The sequence below is a fragment of the Schistocerca nitens genome, chromosome 9 (genome assembly GCF_023898315.1).
Source record: "Schistocerca nitens isolate TAMUIC-IGC-003100 chromosome 9, iqSchNite1.1, whole genome shotgun sequence".
NCBI classification, from domain to species: domain Eukaryota; kingdom Metazoa; phylum Arthropoda; class Insecta; order Orthoptera; family Acrididae; genus Schistocerca; species Schistocerca nitens.
This window is the reverse complement of record NC_064622.1, coordinates 79,313,700-79,332,188: the sequence shown is the minus strand read 5'-3', so window position 1 is coordinate 79,332,188 and position 18,489 is coordinate 79,313,700. Positions and strand designations below refer to the sequence as shown.

General features: G+C 46.1%; 1 long non-coding RNA gene across 1 annotated transcript in view; it reads left to right on the top strand.

Moving 5' to 3' along the window:
* LOC126203841 (uncharacterized) overlaps positions 1-9,029 on the top strand; it is a 28,107-nt gene extending 19,078 nt beyond the window's left edge. The window contains exon 3 of the long non-coding RNA XR_007540392.1: positions 8,821-9,029. This is a non-coding gene — a long non-coding RNA (uncharacterized LOC126203841). The remainder of the gene's footprint in view (positions 1-8,820) is intronic.
* The last annotated feature ends 9,460 nt before the right edge of the window (positions 9,030-18,489 follow it).

Below are 18,489 nucleotides of genomic sequence, written 5' to 3'. Positions count from 1 at the left end.
TACAACACTCTGCCAATGCTGGGGGAACTTTGCGATTAAGCGACTATAGGAAACGTGCTTGAGGCACAGAACTCGTCGAGCAATGTTCGGAGGGCGTTTTCATCCGGAAAGGGAGTTCCTTGAAGGCTCTTCGGTACAGAGCGGAAAAGGGGAAAATCTGAGGGAGCAAGATCAGAAGAGTGAGGTGGGTGAAGAGTGACTTCCCACCCTAACTCTTTTATAGTGTTCTTTGTCAGCTACCAGAATGTGGGAAGGCGTTATCGTAGAATATCATCACTTCATGCAGACTTCCTGGTCGTTGTTCTTGAATTGCATCTGCAGGACTTCTCAGTTGTTGACAATAAATGTCAGCAGTGATGGTTACAATTCGGGGAAACATTTCAAAAAATGTTTCAAATGGCTCTGAGCACTATGGGACTCAACTGCTGAGGTCATTAGTCCCCTAGAACTTAGAACTAGTTAAACCTAACTAACCTAAGGACATCACAAACATCCATACCCGAGGCAGGATTCGAACCTGCGACCGTAGCGGTCTTGCGGTTCCAGACTGCAGCGCCTTTAACCGCACGACCAGGAAACAGTTCCTAGTACACCAAACCGTCGCTGTTCCACCGGATACATAACGTTATCTTTTGAGGACGTGCGCAGGTCTCTGTACGGGGAACTTCTGCTTTTTTGGCGTCAACCATTCCTTCCTTTTCCATACATTAACATACTCTCTTCCAAATTCTGAAGGTGGTAGGGGTAAAATACAGGGAGCGAAAGGCTATTTGCAATTTGTACGGAAACCAGATGGCAGTTAAAAGAGTCGAGGGGCGTGAAAGGGAAGCAGGGGTTGGGAAGGGAGTGAGACAGGGTTGTAGCCTATCCCCGATGTTATTCAATCTGTATATTGAGCAAGCAGTAAAGGAAACAAAAGAAAAATTCGGAGTAGGAATTAAAATCCACGGAGACGAAATAAAAACCTGGAGGTTCACCGATGACATTGTAATTCTGTCGGTTCAAATGCCTCTGAGCACTATGGGACTTAACACCTGTGGTCATCAGTCCCCTAGAACTTAGAACTACTTAAACCTAACTAACCTAAGGACATCACACACATCCATGCCCGAGGCAGGATTCGAACCTGCGACCGTAGCAGTCGCGCGGTTCCGGACTGAGCGCCTAGAACCGCGAGACCACCGCGGCCGGCTGTAATTCTGTCGGGAACAGCAAAGGATATGGAAGAGTAGATGAACGGAATGGACAGTGTCTTGAAAGGAGGATATAAGATGAACAACAACAAAAACAAAACGAGGATATTGTAATGTAGGCGTGTTAATTTGGGTGATGCAGAGGGAATTAGATTAGGAAATGAGACACTTAAAGTAGTAAATGATTTGCTATTTGGGGAGCAAAACAACTAATGATGGTCGAAGTAGAGAAGATATAAAATATAGACTGGCAATGTCAAGGAAAGCGTTTCTAAAGAAGAGAAATTTGTTAACATCGAGTATAGACTTAAATGTCAGGAAGTCGTTTCTGAAAGTATTTGTATGGAGTGTAGCCATGTATGGAAGTGGAACATGGACGATAAATAGTTGCGACAAGAAGAGAATAGAAGCTTTCGAAATGTAGTGCTACAGAAGAATGCTGAAGCTTAGATGGGTAGATCACATAACTGATGGAGAGGTATTGAATAGAATTGGGGAGAAGAGAAATTTGTGGCACAACTTGACTAGAAGAAGGGATCTGTTGGTAGGACATATTCTGAGGCATCAAGGGATCACCAATTTAGTATTGGAGGGCAACGTGGAGGGTAAAAATACACTCCTGGAAATTGAAATAAGAACACCGTGAATTCATTGTCCCAGGAAGGGGAAACTTTATTCACACATTCCTGGGGTCAGATACATCACATGATCACACTGACAGAACCACAGGCACATAGACACAGGCAACAGAGCATGCACAATGTCGGCACTAGTACAGTGTATATCCACCTTTCGCAGCAATGCAGGCTGCTATTCTCCCATGGAGACGATCGTAGAGATGCTGGATGTAGTCCTGTGGAACGGCTTGCCATGCCATTTCCACCTGGCGCCTCAGTTGGACCAGCGTTCGTGCTGGACGTGCAGACCGCGTGAGACGACGCTTCATCCAGTCCCAAACATGCTCAATGGGGGACAGATCCGGAGATCTTGCTGGCCAGGGTAGTTGACTTACACCTTCTAGAGCACGTTGGGTGGCACGGGATACATGCGGACGTGCATTGTCCTGTTGGAACAGCACGTTCCCTTGCCGGTCTAGGAATGGTAGAACGATGGGTTCGATGACGGTTTGGATGTACCGTGCACTATTCAGTGTCCCCTCGACGATCACCAGTGGTGTACGGCCAGTGTAGGAGATCGCTCCCCACACCATGATGCCGGGTGTTGGCCCTGTGTGCCTCGGTCGTATGCAGTCCTGATTGTGGCGCTCACCTGCACGGCGCCAAACACGCATACGACCATCACTGGTACCAAGGCAGAAGCGACTCTCATCGCTGAAGACGACACGTCTCCATTCGTCCCTCCATTCACGCCTGTCGCGACACCACTGGAGGCGGGCTGCACGATGTTGGGGCGTGAGCGGAAGACGGCCTAACGGTGTGCGGGACCGTAGCCCAGCTTCATGGAGACGGTTGCGAATGGTCCTCGCCGATACCGCAGGAGCAACAGTGTCCCTAATTTGCTGGGAAGTGGCGGTGCGGTCCCCTACGGCATTGCGTAGGATCCTACGGTCTTGGCGTGCATCCGTGCGTCGCTGCGGTCCGGTCCCAGGTCGACGGGCACGTGCACCTTCCGCCGACCACTGGCGACAACATCGATGTACTGTGGAGACCTCACGCCCCACGTGTTGAGCAATTCGGCGGTACGTCCACCCGGCCTCCCGCATGCCCACTATACGCCCTCGCTCAAAGTCCGTCAATTGCACATACGGTTCACGTCCACGCTGTCGCGGCATGCTACCAGTGTTAAAGACTGCGATGGAGCTCCGTATGCCACGGCAAAGTGGCTGACACTGACGGCGGCGGTGCACAAATGCTGCGCAGCTAGCGCCATTCGACGGCCAACACCGCGGTTCCTGGTGTGTCCGCTGTGCCGTGCGTGTGATCATTGCTTGTACAGCCCTCTCGCAGTGTCCGGAGCAAGTATGGTGGGTCTGACACACCGGTGTCAATGTGTTCTTTTTTCCATTTCCAGGAGTGTAGTAGAGGGAGACCTAGAGATGAATACAGTAAACAAATTCAGAAGGACGTAGGTTGCAGTAGGTACTGGGAGATGAAGAAGCTTGCACAGGATAGAGTAGCATGGAGAGCTGCATCAAACCAATCTCTGGACTGAAGACCACAACAACAACATAAAGAAACCATTTCTCGTCACCAGTAACGATATAGGATAGGAATGGTTGGTGTAGTTCACGAGCCAATTGACGTCGAGCAAGCAGAGATGCACATACGGCCACCAGCTGATTTTTGTGATTTTGGCTTAGACTTAGAGCATTGCGGTAGATATAAAGCCGAGTTTTGAACCTTCTCCCATTGCATGCAAATGTCGCACGATGGTGGGTTGATCACAGTTCGCCACATTTGTCAGTTCTCGAGTTCAATGACGTGGGTCATTGTGGATTAATGTGTTTAAACGATCTTGATCAAACCCCGAACGTCTTCTTGTACGTGGAGACTCATTAGTGCCAAAGCAATCCTCCTTAAAACGAGAAAACCATTTCCTTCCCGTGCTCTGTCCAGTTTCATTGTCCTCATACATGGCGCTAAAGCGTATTGCTGCCTCCGTTGCTGCAACCCGTCTATTGAACTCTAACAGAAGAATATGTCGGAAATGTACCGATTTAACTTGGTAGTTCATTTTCTACCGTCCACTGACGGTTGGAGGAGACGGGGGGGGGGGGGGTTGGTTCAAATGGTTCAAATGGCTCTGAGCACTATGGGGCTGAACATCTGTCGTCGTCAGTCCCCTAGAACTTAGAACTACTTAAACATAACTAACCTAAGGACATCACACACATCCATGCCCGAGGCAGGATTCGAACCTGCGACCGTAGCGGTCACGCGGTTCCAGACTGAAGCGCCTAGCGCCTAGAACCGCACGGTCACACCGTCCGGCGCAAGGTGGGGGGTGGGGACTGCATTCCCATCCACATCCCAGTCCATATGGAATTCCCAAAGTGCAGTTCTGCTGTACAGACTCGATAACAAGCATCGGCGCATCTCTGTCATCTTAGACATGAAATTAGCCGACCTGTGTGGCCGAGCGGTTCTAGGCGCTACAGTCTGGAACTGCGCCCCAGCTACGGTCGCAGGTTCAAATCCTGTCTCGGGCAAGGATATGTGTGATGTCCTTAGGTTAGTTAGGTTTAAGTAGTTCTAAGTTCTAGGGGACTGATGACCTCAGACGTTAAGTCCCATAGTGCTCAGAGCCATTTGAACCATTTTTTTACACATGAAATTAAAAAGTTGATAAAATCTGCATTTTAATCAGAAGCCATCAGGCTAATAATGTACAACTGTCTCCCCAGATTTGATCATGGCCCCGTATCTGGCTGAAACCACTCACTGAAAATTGGATCCTACAGAGCTCCTCAGTTCTGGGACTGTTGATTGCTAAGTTTCATCCGCTGTTCCAAATAGTCCAGACTTTTGCTCTAGGGTATAGACCAAGTAATCTTTTTGGGGCAGTTGAGATGCGACAGTGTGGTCAAGTGTTTGGGGAAACAGGTATCTATGCGCACAGCTTTGTGAATATGCGAATGTCACCTTTGAAAGCGGAAGTGCCTACCACATAGCTATCACGATGGAAAATGGCCACCGAGAATGTCTAAATAAATACCCTGATTCATCTCCATGGTAATCTGAATGAATGGACTAAAGTCATCGTACGAGAAACCCCCCTAAACATCACAGCACCACCTCCGTCTTGGATTACACCCTCTACACATTGCAGTTGAACGCCTCATTGTACTGTCGGCCTTCCACCATCTAAATAAAAGGCAAAATCGCTACTCATCGGACCACACTAAACGCCTCCAGTGTCCCATTTCTGTGATGTTTGTGATGTGTCCTCGTCGACACTGTAGTGTCTTTTACTATAGGGAGAGGATGTTGTTAGGTGGCCGGTATCCTATTTCTACAACACAGCTGCACACGTGTATTAACAAGGTACTTTATTTACATTAACATGAAGCTACTTATCTTTAAGAGAGTCCATGTGTTGTGGTACATGCTGTTCTGTAATAGTCCGCACGACCGCTACGGTCGCAGGTTCGAATCCTGCCTCGGGCATGGATGTGTGTGATGTCCTTAGGTTAGTTAGGTTTAAGTAGTTCTAAGTTCTAGGGGACTGATGACCTCAGAAGTTAAGTCCCATAGTGCTCAGAGCCATTTGTAATAGTCCTGTTACAGACAATATCGGTATTCTAGCTATTGCAAACTGTAGTATCGCTATGGGTCAAGTACAAGTCCCGCTGTGTACACTAATCTGTCGCAATGTACTGACAGACACCAACTTGGCGTGCGAGTTAGTGCGCCAGAGACTGAGTGGCGGAGCTAGTGACTGAGACTGAGGGCCTCCGGTCAGCGGCGGCGATCTAAATACTTGAGGCTGAGAGGGCATTGGCAGCGTGTTGCTTGCGAGTGTCTCTTTGGCCTCTTCCTGATAGACGCGCTCGATCCAACGCCTACTGTCGGTCTTCTTGCTACGTCTTTGCCGACCTGTGTGCCAGCGACAGCTTACGCCAGCACAGTTTGGTCCACTGAAGACGTGCTACTTTACGTATCGCTGTGATCAATGGCCTTTTGTGAGGTAAATGTCTCCAAATGTCCATCACATGTAGTTCATTTCTCAATTTTCAATAGGAAAGTGGTTGAGATTGACCAGAGTGACAGCAGAAAATCGTGTCGGGTCTGGAACTGGCTGTCATTGACAAGAAGTGACACTGGACTGTGGTCCCTGTCTGTCAGGACTTTTTTCCAGTCACTTTTGTCATGCCGTGTTACATGGTTGCGAATGATAAGCCATACATTGGACAATCCACCTCGACACCACGAAATCGCGCAACTTGATTCGTGCTGTGATCATGTGCCATGGCTCCACGTGGAGCCATCTTAAGACCTGACCAGACAGAAGGCGGCCTGACAATGTGGTCCTTGCAGCCGTATTCGGCCGCTGCTGTTAGCGCTGAGGCAGGCCATGCCAGCTGTCCGTAGCGGCTGCTGGGCTGCTGTCGCTACGTCAGCTACCACACTGTGGAACCGCATTAGCTGCCTACACACAACACACACACACACACACACACACATACCGTTTGACCGCTGTGACCTATATCAGCAGTGGAGGTTGACATCAGTTCTATACCATCTGCACTATAGGGATGGGAAAGACCAACCCGTTAAAATGGAAATGGGTATTTTAGTTCTAAATAACCGGTATTTTTCAGTGTTTTTTTGGTCTCGGTTAGAGAAGCCGTTTTTCTTTATTGTTTACTAATAACCAAATAATAAACCTAAATACCAATTAACCATAGCAGCAGTGCTGAAATGTTTCGTTTTTAAATAAATCGTTCTTTAAAAAAAAAAGGAGTAATTTTTATTCGTAAAACTTGCATTGGTTCGAAACACTGAGTTGCTATAGAAAATGGAGAAAGCGCTCAGCACTATTTTAATAACAATGCCGACAGAAACGAGCGACAAACACATAGCATAAGAGGTGGTGCAGCATTGCTGCGACAATAAAGTCCCTGTTGCCGTGTGTCGTCCCCACACTTCCTATACGGTAGTTTCCCGCTGACGTCGCCATACATGTGTTGTATTGTAGAATGGCGAGAACCCTAGTCTGGAAACGTTTTTACGAAGTCACGTACCAATGAAGTACAATTTGCGTAAAAGGCTAGAGATTTATCAGCCGTTTCTATGAAATAAAAATGAAGAAGGAATTATGTAAGGCCGAGCGGTTCTAGGCGCTTCAGTCTGGAACCGCGCGACCGCTACGGTCGCAGGTTCGAATCCTGCCTCGGGCATGGATGTGTGTGATGTCCTTAGGTTAGTTAGGTTTAAGTAGTTAAAAGTTCTAGGGGACTGATGACCTCCGATGTTAAGTCCCATAGTGCTCAGAGCCATTTGAACCATTTTTTTAATTATGTTAACAGTAATAAATTTAAAACTTCACAACAATTCATTAGTAGTATAAAATAAAAATAGAAAATAGTTAACATGTTGCCTATGTCTAAAACAATATGCGTTCAGCTGCTTATACCCTTGAAAACGGACAAATTAACATCAAAAACAGATTTCTTTGACCTAAGTTTTCATCTTTTAACACTGACTATTCACGATGCCCAAACAGTGGTTTCACCTCCACTTACAAGAAGATTTTGGAGTAAGGTTTCAAAAAACTGGTGGCTTTTTCTAGTATACTATAACTTATCATTTTTAGTGAAAACCAGCAAACGGTGGACGGACTAAGTTTTTCTGTTATTCGCCTATTTAATGCAAACTGTTCGGTGTCTATGGTTATTGCAGGAAATAACGGGAATAAAAAAGCGAAAATCGGCTATTTCAGAAACCGGTTGTTTTGTGCAGTTTTAACACTCAGGTTAACCGAAAACCAATTGTTTCAGCGATAACCGCTATCCCTACTACAGTGCTCCAAAACTAAGGCTATGATTTACGAGGTGTCCCAGAAATGTTGCGACAGACTTTTTAAGGAAAAAATCGAAGATAAGAATCAGTGTCCGGAAACGTCATCCAACGACGATACAGAGCGTCGGAGCTACAGGCACCGAAGCCTGCCGCTAGGCAGAAACAGTGACTTTGTATGCCGACGAACCGTAGGCGTAACATCTGGCAGTGTTATTTATTGATCGCGACTGATTGCTACAGTGGCCAATGGAGAAGATGGAGCTAGTTAGTGCGTAGACAGGCCTTGTCTCCTATGAATGCTATGCTGTGTTGCCTCGGCGAATGACGGCTTCAGACAAGGGTTTCCATCCACAGTTCATATTTCTCCTGGAGCCCTCTGAAATCTCCAACGTTTTTCTGTGTAGAGGAGAAAACAAACTACGGATGTAAAAATGTGTTTGTTACCCACCAAGATAACAGAGCAAGGCATTCATAGGAGACAAGGCCCTTCTCCACTGGTGACCGTGCGAATCACTCTCGATCAGCGAATAAGAAACAACGTTGCGAGACGTTCCGCCTACGGTCCGTCAGTTTAGAAAGTCACGTTTGATGCCGAAGGGCTTGCGTAGTGGCAGACGCCGACTCCTGTAACTTCGACGCTCTGTGACGTCATTGGGTGACGTTTCAGGACACAGGTTCCTGTTCTCGATTTGCTCCTCAAGACACCCACTGCAACCACTGTTTGTCGAAACATTTCATGGACATCCTGTATATTTTTATCAGAGAACTTATGCTTTGCAGATGTACTCTGAAGTGCAAATACAGTGCAAGTGCAGCGTAACACGTTGCGACCCTGCAGATGCTCTTCTGGGCAATCACTGGAGGGAGATCAAAGATACGCAGCCGATTCTGGAAGAAGATTATTTGCGTCGTAACTTTCTCATTGTTTAACTCATGGTAACTTGCGATAACTGCACCTAACACGATGTGTACTTTTATCTACTAATTAAAACTACCACCACCATTTTTTAATTTTCTGCAACTTCTTACACTGGTGTAAAAGATCAAAAGCAATGCCCTAGTAATATTGTTACATCTAGAGTGCTCCTAGTAGAGCTTCATGAAAACGGCTCCATGGTAACCGAGAATCGTTTTTCTCTTTTCAGACCAGGCACCGGTCCTCCACATCCAGGATGCTGGGAGTCGGGATGTGTAGTTCTCTGTCTCCTTCAGTGCCTCGCTGATGATCTTGCTGCACGTGCTCTTCATGCTTGAATCCTCTGTAATTCTCTGCTATAGTCTTAAAACTCTATTCACGAGTGCTCCAGAAAAACCTCTGCATTCGTTATGAAATAAATTTAGAGTGAATAACAAATACCAATTTCTCTTTCATTACCAAAGAATTTTAACGCTAGATACCTGATAGTGGAATACGCACATGATTTTTCCTCTTTCTACAGCAATGAAATACACCAGGACTGAGGTTACACAATTGTAAATGTGAACATAATTGAAACTTTATGAGAGTCATAACACTTATTAATTAAAAGTAAGTACCTGTAAGGAAGCAAATTGAAAATGAAAACATAACTGAAACTTTACGAGAATCGCAATACTTATCAATTAAAAGTGATGAAGCAAAATTTATAGTAATGAACAGATTAAATAATAACAATGTCAAAGAGAGATATACAAATCTGCTGTAAAATTTGACAAATGAGACTAAACTTGTAAAATACTTTTTCGATGTACCACGTCCCACTACCCTCTAAACAACAAACTGGGTAATACTTTGACTCTTTTCCCTCAAATCTGGCAAAATACCAGAATGCCCAAGCGAACCTGGGGGCCAACGTTCAGGTCCACCTTGAATTATCGGTCGTTGTCCATATCGCCCTGTTAGATGTAGTCCCACAACAACAGGAAAGTGGACGGTGCTTCGTGACGCTTGGATCACATACTTGCTCAAAAGTAACATCCCAGGTAACCCCGACAGGCTTGTACGTTGGTCTTCGAGATCTCGTGATCTTAATCATTCAGATTTGTGACACTGACACTGGCACTCAATGACGGGCCTTATTAGCCTTGGCTCGAGCCATGGGAGTTTAAGCTGTTGGAAGCTGTTCCTCCTCTATTCCTGCCTGGTCGCATTGTTGGTACCTCTGAGTCTAGATGGGCCTCTGGGTTGTCTGGACCATAAGAAACTATCTGCCAGATGTCTCTGGCGGCTTCTTATTGTTCTTCTTCTTGTTGCTTCCTGGCTGTCCAAACTCGTGTGTCTGGGCGTCATCTTAAAAGGATCCTGTGCAGAAATGTCGTTAGAAAGGGAGAACTAGAGAAAACGACAGCTTAGAAATGACCCGGAGTTGTTTAAAACAATTTGAAACTCAATAGGGAGAGATTAATTCACCCAGTTCCAAGAACAACGGTTTGAATAACTGCTTTAAGAGGCACGAGGGTGCAGTAACTATATTGTAATATGTAACTGTCATTTTTGAAAGTGAACTGTATCAGTGGTTCATTAAAAAACAAGTATTCAGTAACTTTTCAGTAACTTTTCAGTAACGTTCCTCACTAGGGTCACGTTAACAATCAGGTTATAACAACAAATTCGGTTTTATTGCACACGTGGTTAACTTTCAAGTTCCTTCACAGGAAAATTCAAAGTACAACCACGGAGAACCGCAACCAAACAGTTGGACATCTGGTTTCGTTATGTGTGTTGTGGAGACGTCACAAAGATCGTTTTAATGAACAGCACAGTGAGACTCATCCGGAAATTCATTTACCTACGGAGGAGGAAGTAAATGATAGATTACATTTTCTGGGCGCTCTGGTCTGCAAGAAAAAGGATGGTACCTTAGGTCACACGGAGTATCAGGACCATGGACCATAACCTACGCAGGGATTCAAATCACCATATACGGTAAAAGTGGAATGTATAGCTAGGCGTATATCTGTACCAGAGCTGCTCGATACACAATTGAAATATTTCACTAATCTGTTGACGAAGAATAAATATTGATCCAAAACACTAATGTGTTGGCGACTGACATAAAAAACATTAAAGCGGCGATGCAAAGATCGTGGAGATGTTCAGACGTCTCTTAACTACAAGGAGACCCCATCACTTATTAAAGATGTTAATAACAGCATAGGACATATCTTGAAGAAACGGAATATCGCCGTAGTCTATAAACCCACCCAAATTTTACAAGAAGGCTTAAGATCGGCCAAGGGCCCTGGCAGTTTACTGGAAAAACATGCATTTAAAGGACGGTCAATGTAGTTGTAGGTATGCGTACTTGGGTATTGTGAAAATAACTGTGGAAAAACAACCAGAAGAACACAAGAGCAACTGTGGAAGAAGAGAAACAGACAGAGGCTGGGGAACATGCTCTGCATCCAGGCGCAGTCGGCGCGAGAGCGTTACGGATATAAGCAACGAACTTAAGTCACAGACGCTAAAAAAGAGGCGCTGAGCTTCACAGAGAGATTTGCTACTGAAATTCCGAAAGAGTATTTTGCGGGAAGAGTCGAGCAATATTTTATTTGCTCCCACTTAAGTCCAACGAAATGAGAACGAGAAAATCGACAAAGTAAAGCTATTGTCATAGCCTAACATACACAATTGCGGTATTCACTGCTGTGAAAATTATTACCGTTTGCTAATTAAACGACACTAGCACCTCTAGCGGCGATAAAGCGAATCGTAAGATTAATATTGATTTTTAATTATTTTTCTGCATAATTAACTAAACAGTTATTATACACTCCTGGAAATTGAAATAAGAACACCGTGAATTCATTGTCCCAGGAAGGGGAAACTTTATTCACACATTCCTGGGGTCAGATACATCACATGATCACACTGACAGAACCACAGGCACATAGACACAGGCAACAGAGCATGCACAATGTCGACACTAGTACAGTGTATATCCACCTTTCGCAGCAATGCAGGCTGCTATTCTCCCATGGAGACGATCGTAGAGATGCTGGATGTAGTCCTGTGGAACGGCTTGCCATGCCATTTCCACTTGGCGCCTCAGTTGGACCAGCGTTCGTGCTGGACGTGCAGACCGCGTGAGACGACGCTTCATCCAGTCCCAAACATGCTCAATGGGGGACAGATCCGGAGATCTTGCTGGCCAGGTTAGTTGACTTACACCTTCTAGAGCACGTTGGGTGGCACGGGATACATGCGGACGTGCATTGTCCTGTTGGAACAGCAAGTTCCCTTGCCGGTCTAGGAATGGTAGAACGATGGGTTCGATGACGGTTTGGATGTACCGTGCACTATTCAGTGTCCCCTCGACGATCACCAGTGGTGTACGGCCAGTGTAGGAGATCGCTCCCCACACCATGATGCCGGGTGTTGGCCCTGTGTGCCTCGGTCGTATGCAGTCCTGATTGTGGCGCTCACCTGCACGGCGCCAAACACGCATACGACCATCATTGGCACCAAGGCCGAAGCGACTCTCATCGCTGAAGACGACACGTCTCCATTCGTCCCTCCATTCACGCCTGTCGCGACACCACTGGAGGCGGGCTGTACGATGTTGGGGCGTGAGCGGAAGACGGCCTAACGGTGTGCGGGACCGTAGCCCAGCTTCATGGAGACGGTTGCGAATGGTCCTCGCCGATACCCCAGGAGCAACAGTGTCCCTAATTTGCTGGGAAGTGGCGGTGCGGTCCCCTACGGCACTGCGTAGGATCCTACGGTCTTGGCGTGCATCCGTGCGTCGCTGCGGTCCGGTCCCAGGTCGACGGGCACGTGCACCTTCCGCCGACCACTGGCGACAACATCGATGTACTGTGGAGATCTCACGCCCCACGTGTTGAGCAATTCGGCGGTACGTCCACCCGGCCTCCCGCATGCCCACTATACGCCCTCGCTCAAAGTCCGTCAACTGCACATACGGTTCACGTCCATGCTGTCGCGGCATGTTACCAGTGTTAAAGACTGCGATGGAGCTCCGTATGCCACGGCAAACTGGCTGACACTGACGGCGGCGGTGCACAAATGCTGCGCAGCTAGCGCCATTCGACGGCCAACACCGCGGTTCCTGGTGTGTCCGCTGTGCCGTGCGTGTGATCATTGCTTGTACAGTCCTCTCGCAGTGTCCGGAGCAAGTATGGTGGGTCTGACACACCGGTGTCAATGTGTTCTTTTTTCCATTTCCAGGAGTGTATTTTTGCTTCAAGCATTAGTAAATTATAAGCAGACATGAATGATCGTAAAATACATATAAAAACAGCCGCATCTCACTCATTCAATGACGTAAGCTACAGTTTATTGATCAAGAAATACTTTCGAATATGTGTGTAACTGCAACTTACTCCGGTGAAACGAAGAGAATATAAATACATATTTCATACAGGAGTAGCATGTACTTCTTTTGTTGTCTATTCTTGTTATGATAGACACTTTCATTGTCACTTAACTATTTTGGATGGAGTCCAGTGGTATGCACATTCTTATATTTAACTCGACTTTCTAATGCACGAATATATTTGTAAATGTAATTACTATTGCTTCAAAAGCGAATGTATTGAAAATTCTTGCGCTGTCTCAGAGGTGGCAACAATTGTAGGGCTAGTTTTCTGCGTTAAAACAGTTCTATTGCATTTGACGTTTTATTATCACGGTTGTGTGGTTTTCCCATCAGCTACTTGTGGTGGCTTATTTGGTGCTTTCATTAATGCAGGTATTGTATTTCGCAAAAGTTTCCTACGTTCCACGTTCATGATCTGACTGGAAAGCAAAGAATAGAACTTCGCATTGTTGAGTAGACACTAGCCGTATTTCTGCAAAAGGTCAGGGCTTCTACTGTTTGCTAGCCCCTTTTTGTTCTTAAAAGAATACAACATTCTTCAGTAAATGTCTGTACGTTACAGCAGAGTCGTTGATAAACTGTCCTGTAGTGTACCGTTTCATACCTCCCAGGGCCCTTGGGAAACTAAAGAAAAACAAATGTGGTAACATTTTTAGTTGGTGCCCATTTTTATGGCACTACATGTGACCTCTAACGTAAAAACTATATGACAAATCAATATAAACTATAAACCTCCTACTCGCACTCATTTGATGTCGTATTTAGAAATGTACACTACCGGCCATTAAAATTGCTACTCTATGAAGATGACGTGCTACAGACGCGAAATTTAACCGACAGGAAGAAGATGCTGTGATACGCAAATGATTAGCTTTTAGAGCATTCACACAAGGTTGCACCGGTGGCGACACCTACAACGTGCTGACATAAGGAAAGTTTCCAACCGATTTCTCATACACAAACAGTAGTTGACAGGCGTTGCCTGGTGAAACGTTGTTGTGATGCCTCGTGTAAGGAGCAGAAATGCGAACCATCACCTTACCGACTTTGATAAAAGTCAGATTGTAGCCTATCGCGATTGCGGTTTATCGTATCGCGACATTGCTGCTCGCGTTGGTCGAGATCCAATGATTGTTAGCAAAATATGGAATCGGTGGGTTCAAGAGGGTAATACGGAACGCCGTGCTGGATCCCAACGGCCTCGTATCACTAGCAGTCGAGATGACAGGCATCTTATCCGCATGGCTGTAACGGATCGTGCAGCCACGTCTCGATCCCTGAGTCAACAGATGAGGACGTTTGCAAGACAGCAACCATCTGCACGAACAGTTCGACGACGTTTGCAGCAGCATGGACTATCAGCTCGGAGACCGTGGCTGCGGTTACCCTTGACGCTGCATCACACACAGGAGAGCCTGCGATGGTGTACTCAACGACGAACCTGGGTGCACGAATGGCAAAACGTCATTTTTTCGGATGAATACAGGTTCTGTTTACAGCACCATGATGGTCGCATGTTTGGCGACATCGCGGTGAACGCACCTTGGAAGCGTGTATTCGTCATCGCCATACTGGCGTATCACCCAGCGTGATGGTATGGGGTGCCATTGTACACGTCTCGCTCACCTCTTGTTCACATTAACGGCACTTTGAACAGTGGACGTTACATTTCAGGTGTGTTACGACCCGTGTTCTGCCCTTCATTCGATCCCTGCAAAACCCTACATTTCAGCAGGATAATGCACGACCGCATGTTGCAGGTCCTGCACAGGCCTTTCTGGATACAGAAAATGTTGGACTGCTGCCCTGGCCAGCACATTCTCCAGATCTCTCACCAACTGAAAACGTCTGGTCAATGGTGGCCGAGCAACTGGCCCGTCACAATACGCCAGTCACTACTCTTGATGAACTGTGGTATCGTATTGAAGCTGCATGGGCAGCTGTACCTGTACGCGCCATTCGACTCAATGCCCAGGCGTATCAAGGCCATTATTACAGCCAGAGGTGGTTGTTCTGGGTACTGATTTCTCAGGATCTATGCACCAAAATTGCGTGAAAATGTGATCACATGTCAGTTCTAGATAATATATTTGTCCAATGAATACCTGTTTAATCTGCATTTCTTCTTGGTGTAGCAGTTTTAATGGGCAGTAGTGTAGCTTTTTCTCTGCTTGGTGCGCTGCTGCCTCAGTGCACTCTGAGGGGACAAAAGTGCGATAGCGTTATGAACATACGCAGATTGCGATAGTATTACATACAGAAGGTATAAAAGGGCAGTGCATTGGTGGAGCTATCAACTGAACGCAGATGATTTATGTGAATAGTTTTCCGGCGTGACTATGGCTGCACGACAGAGATTAACAGACTTTGAACGCGGAATGTTAGTTGGAGCTAGATGTATGGGACATTCCATTTCCGAAATCGTTAGGGAATTCAGTATTTCTGGATGCACTGTGTCAAGAGTGAGCCGAGGATACCGAATTTCAGGCATTACATGTCACCACAGACAATGCAAGTAGTAGTAGTGGGACACAGACAACATGACCCCTCTCTGCACTGTTGCTGAATGTATTCAAGATAGCAGATACAATATTGCGGCCATAGATGTGCTAATATTGCAGTGATGCCATGACAGGAAGTTGAAATTTCGGCGGAAAAATAGGTGAACTGGGCTACCTCCAATAACCTAACTCCACCCACCCTCCCATCCCCTCCCCCATCTGGAAATTAATGGGAAGAGGACTCAGTCTGTACTGGACTGCTGGATAGGATGAACATAAGTCTTTATTTTGTATGCATTGTTTATTTAAACAGTTTGAGTTGTTATAGACAGAATCCCCATCCTGTGTTGACCTTGAAGTCCGATGTCCAACTGATCTAGTTCACAACATCACCACCAGAGGGCACTGTCAGTCTTCCCTCCCTCCCCACCTGTCATGAAATCCAGAATGGCAGTCCAATGCAAACAGGTGGGAAATTCGCTCACTGTGTGCCTCACTGCTGGAATGGGACAACGGGCATAATTGTTTACTATTTGTCAAATGGATGAGATGTCTGTGCTGGAGAAAGAAGAGTTTAATGGGTACATTAGCTGCAATCATGCAGCTGAGGACTGTGTCAATAGCTACCTGCATGATGCTCAATAGCAATTTTGGTAAATGTAGGAAGAAGATGAATATGCTTCATCAAATAATGAAGATGCACTAGGATGGGGTTAAGTTGCTCTTCGCAGATTATCCTGATAAATGCATGTGCTGTAACTGTAGATCATTCGATAAAAGTCCAGTCAGTCTTCCAAAGTGCAAGAGGCAGCACGTTCACCCCAGAGTCTCTGCTGGAAGAGGGAGGGAGGGAGGGCCAACAGTGCCCCCTGCTTTTGATGCTGTAAATTAGGTCAGTTGGACTTTGGACCTAAAGGTGAACACAGGAAGGGGCTTCTGTTATAACTACTCAAATTGATTAAATAAACAATGCATACAAAATAATGACTTAAGTCCGTCCTGCCCAGCAGCCCAGCACAGCCTGTGTCCTTTTCCCATCAATTTCCAGTTAGGGAAGGGGATGGAGGGGAGATGGGGAAGGAGTTGGAAGGTGGGTGGGGTTAAAGTCAGTGGAGGTAGCCCAGTTGACCTATTTACGTATCAAAATTGTACTTCCCACCATGACGTCATAGTGACATTGCCAAATATATGGCTGCCATCTTAGATCCCCCATCTTGAATAAATTTGGCAACAATGAAGAGTGGGATCTTGCTGTCTTTGGCCCACTACTAACGCAATCGCCAATGGCCTTTACTTAATGGCCACGAGCAACAGCATTTGAGTAGAGTTGTCAGTGCTAACAGATATGCTTACAGACACTGCATCAAATAGCTGTAGGAATCACTGTGAGATGTACGATTAATGTATCTGTTAGGACTGTTCTGCGAAATTTGGCGTTAATGGGCTATGGCAGCAGATGAACAATGCCGACTGTCTTTGTTAACAGCACGACATCATCTGGAGCACCTCTCCTGGGCCAACCATGTCGGTTGGGCCCTAGACGACTCGAAAACCATGGCCTCATCAGATGAAACCCGATTTCAGTTGCTAAGAGCCGATGATAGGGTTCGAGTCTGGCTTAATTCCCATGAAGCTATGCACCCAAGTTGTCAACAAGGCGTGATGCAACCTGCTGATGGCTGCATAATGGTGTGGGCTGTGTTTACATGGAATGGACTGGATCCCCTGCACCAACTGGGCCAATCACTGACTGAAAATGGTTATGGTCGGCTACCTGGAGACCATCTGAAGCCATTCAATGACGGAATTTTAGTGGATGACAATCGGTCATGTTGCGAGGCTACAGTTGTTTGCGACTGGTTTGAAGAACATTCTGGAAAATTCGAGCGAATAATTTGTCAACCAGATCGCCCAACATGATCCCATCGAATATTTGTGGGACACAATTGAAAGGTCAGGTCGTGCACAAAATCCTGCCCCGGCAACACTTCTGCAATTACAGGTGACTATAGCGCCAGAATTGCCCAATATTTCTTCAGGGGACTACCAACGATTTGTTGAGTCCATGCAACGTCGTTTCGCTACACTACGCTGGGAAAAAGGATGTCCGACACGATATTAGGAGGAATCCCGTGACTTTTGTCACCTCAGCATGTAACAGAAATGAGCAGGTGTGTGGCAACTGAATATGTTAGGCAGTGCCAATATGGAGGTTTACCGATATTTTTACTACGTGTCATTTGTGAGTGGGACGGGGGGTCAGAAAGTGGTACTAGAAATATCCTTTACCACGCACTTTAAAGTGGTTTGAACAGTATAGATGTAACCCAGATTCGATTTGACTCAGGTCCTGGCTGCCACGAGTGGCTATTTCGGCAGGCTGCCTGGAGAGGAGGTGATGAAGGTTGTTAAACACGCTAAGTTTAATCGTGTGGGGAAGGGTGTGCCATGAGTGCTATCTTTGATTCCAGTGCCGAAAAACATGTGCACCAGTCTTCCATAGTGGGGCGATAGCACTAGCGAACAAAACCCACATTTGAAAGCCAGAGTTCATCAAGAACGGCAGTGCTGTCTATAGTTTTTTTTTTATCAATACAAGTGGGAGCCCAGGTCGTTTCATTTATGAGAATAGAGATAGCAATTCTCTCGGTCGGAAATGAAGAACGAACTTCGTACGCCGCTATCGCACTGTGGGAACTTTCATTGTTCCAAGGTGACCGGTTTCAAAGGTCTTACGCTGCTATCATCCGATCCAAGGGAAGAACGTGAATATAATGAGGGGTGGAGTGGAGAGACTACAATTAATTTCACCTGTTATATAAAATACAGTATTTCACGTATCTTATGGAGCTTGTCATAAAAGTACCACGTTACATTACATGAAGTCAATTCACGAAAGGCACTCCATACATATATGCACCTATATATATACTTTCGTGCCTACTCTGCAAATCAAACTTAAATACCTGGCAGAGGGTTCATCGACCCAACTTCA